Genomic DNA, 3,688 nt, shown 5'->3' on the forward strand with positions numbered 1-3,688 from the left:
TCAATTTATGTTGCCATATTTGGATGCAAGTGTCAGAATTTGGCATGAAGAACATGAAAGCATGGCTCTGTCCTGCCTTGGATCAGTGCTTTAGGCTGCTGCTGGTGGTGGAGGATATTTTAGTGACACATTTAAGGCCGCATGGTACCAACTGAGCTCTGTGTAAATGCTGCAGTCTGCCTGAATACTGTGTTTGATTGTGTCCATTCCTTCATGAGCACAGAGCACCCACCTTTGGATGCCTGCTTCCAGGAGAATAACACACCATGTCACAAAGCTCAAAGTGTTTTTTGAAGATAACAGAGTTATCAGTGAGTTTGCTTCAATCTGAGTTAATAAAAAGTCAAAAACTAACTGTGACACTCTGTATTAAATTCATATTCATATTCATATTAAATTCAATTTAATTGTCAATTCAGTTTCATTAATTTGTTGGCAAATCTCATCAAGAGCAAGCAATTGGTGACAGTGGGAAAGAAAAAACTCTCTTTTAACAGCAAGAAACCTCCGGCAGAAGCAGGCTCAGGGAGAGGCGGCCATCTTCGGCATCTAGTAGGGGACAATGAGCGAGATGGGACAAAAGACACACTGTGGAAAAAAACCAGGGATTAATAATAACTAACGAATAAATGCAAAAACAAAAAGCGGGTGACAAATCAAATATCCATAAGACACTGTACCACAGTGTCTACGGTGTGTCCACGCTGCATGTGTATGCATTTGTCTTCTCCCTGTTGTGAGTGTGCTGTCATATATGAGTGGACAGCTTCGGCAGGAAGTATTGGAATTGTATTTAGCTCCAGTCACCTTTATGATAAATACTCTTTATGCATTCTCTGATCTGTGAAGTGAAGGCTGTATTTATTTATTTTTTAAAGTTGAAAGCTGAACACCTCTCAGTTCCACTGGAGCATGATTGGCTTGCTGCCCATTTTCTCTAAAGTGAGTGTGAAATATAGCTGGGATAATAGTTTGTAAACCTTTCAGGTTGTCAGCACAAAGTGTTGGAAATCCTGCTTTTAAGAAAAAAACTGTTGAGAGATGATCTGTACGAGAGCGTAAACACATTTAAAGCCTACGCTGAAGTAGTGCCGTAGAGTTATCAGCCCCGTGGAGCTCATTATCTTTGGGGAAATTCGACTTGATTCAGTGGAGGTATTTAGATTCTACCAATCATTTTCACACAAATCCCAGAATCACCCTGTTGCTGACAACATATACACAAACACCCTAATCATGCATGATTTACATTACTCTAAACATCCACGATCTTAAGGAATGTTTATCAGAGAGCACAGCTTATGGTAAGATGAAGGTCAGGGGGGTTTGTAACTGCAGTTGGGGAGGAATCAAGGGGGTTGTTTTAGGGGGCCTGAGAGGTGTGAGTGACACTCTTGCTTAGGCTCCCAGGCCCCAGTAGGATCAGTGCGTGTGGAGCCAAGCCAGCTCGCCACACAATGAGGGGAAATGGGAATTTAATACAAACTTTCTCACAAAGTCTCTCAGACCTCCCGCCTCTGTTGCCGGTTTCACTTCCAGACACCCCCAGCCTCGCAATCACCACCTCCTCCACCTCAACCACAACAAGTTGTCAGAAACCTCTAAGAGATGTCGAGTAGCGCGCTGCCATGAATTTACCACTTGACACCATTTTCCCTCCAACTACAATAAATAACGTAAATATTAAAGCTCACGATAACATGAGTTTTAGATACAGCAGTTCAAACATTGCACACTTTTCTTTAATTTTTTTAAGTGATTCACACACAATTACAAGTCGGCACAGTATATATGGTTAAGAAACATCACATTCTCTGTTACTTGCTGCACACAACAGTGCACGAAGACATGCTATTGTTTGTCGCGCTGTTGGTAATATTGTTATTTTGAACCTGGACAGAAGACCCACTGAGCCGTGTCTTTGTCTGGTAGTGTCATTAAGCGAGTGGCTTTGTTGTTCCACAGTTCATAATTACTGTGGAACAACAAAAACTAGAGGATACAATGGCTTGTGTTGGGTGAGCAAAGATGAATGGCTGCAGTTCTGCATGCTTACCATACTGCATTTCCTTCATTTTTATGTACAAACAAACAGTATTCTGTTCACACATGCAGTTGCACTGCATATGCATTCAATAGAGGGTTGATTCACTCCAGTGTTCCATCATAAATGGATATATAAAGCATATCTGTGCACAGATATCAAAACACACACACTGCACACTGAGGCATCTGTGTTGACCTAGCCTTTGGTCTTTTCCCTTCTGGCTTCCTATAGTGGCTCCACCAAGCTGTGTCTGCAATACGGAACTTTTTTATGTCCTTGAACGTCTTCCTTTCTGCACGCCTTCCTCAGTTGTTTCTCTCAACTGCAGTGACATAGTTTGCAAGACTCTGCAAAATAAATATGTGAAGAGTAAACGAATGAAAAAAGGCTCACAAGGGTGTGCACAACTAGTTTAAGGGTACACTTTGTCGCACATTGCTCTACTGTAAACTTTACTGTTTGTCTTCCACAGCAGTAAGAGCCTGTTCACGTGACATTTCACTATCACTGCTCTTCCTTATTCTGAAGCACATGCAGGGGAAATAAGAGGAAATAAGAAGTTCTGATTTCTGTGCAAAACAGGACCATGCCTCCCACAGCCAAGTGTGAACTTCACGGCCTTTTGTTTGCCACAAGGCCCAAATGGAATCACTGTAATGTGTAGCCAAAATAGTTTGAACCTGTGTGTAACCATTTCAACTTTTGATTCCCCCCAACTTGAATCAACACCACATCTCTTTATTCTGGATAGTATTTTGACCATTGGATATCGTTTTATTTATCCATTAAGTATCAACACTTTACAAAGCTTATAAAATTGCAGCCTTTGTTTTGTTTTTTTGGGTAATACAATAGAATGTTCCTTGCAGTCTAAAACAGCCTGTGTGTGCTCCCGAAATTGAAAACAGGAAATCTCAAACAATAAGAAGTTGTGTCAGGTTGTCTGAAGTTGCAAGGGAAAAAAAACACTACACAAGTCCGACAGTTTTTGTGGAGAGAATTAGAAAAGGCGTGTTCAGTTTTTTTCCAAATGGACATAGCAAAGTGAGAGCACTTTTAAAAAGTTGGGATCTGAATAGACACAACAAGCATATTGTTCATCATTTCCTGAGGCTGAATGATTGTGAAGGAAAGAGACTGACTGGCCATAAAAGCTGCAGGGATTGTGCGCTACTCATTGAAGTGAAAGAACAAAGCTGTTGCATTTGGCAAAACGTGATTTTGGCTGCCGAAGTATTTGGTATCTGCGCAAGGGCAGCAATTAGGTACAATGTCCGCATTGGAAGATGTTTGGGAAGTGCAGGGTATAGAAGTCAATATATTTTAATAAAATGCATTCATAACTCCTCAAACAGTGTATATTTTAAAATGCTAAATAGCTGATATTTCATGTTTTTGTTGTTGTTGATGAAACCTAAAAAAGTTTCATCCTAAATCCATCGTGCACAGAACAGCTGTTCTACTTCTAAAACATGATGTTCAGTGTATGCAAAAGCAATTAGACGAGTGCTTAACGTTCAGCATTGTATTGGAACAAAAAGTGACAAAGTTTGAAGTCATATATACACTAATCGTGGATCGGGGAGTTCTGGAGCGCCAGCAGTCCTCCGCTGTCTGGTGACGCTCTTCCTTCCTTTCCCA

The sequence above is a fragment of the Maylandia zebra genome, linkage group LG17 (genome assembly GCF_041146795.1).
Source record: "Maylandia zebra isolate NMK-2024a linkage group LG17, Mzebra_GT3a, whole genome shotgun sequence".
Lineage (NCBI taxonomy): Eukaryota > Metazoa > Chordata > Actinopteri > Cichliformes > Cichlidae > Maylandia > Maylandia zebra.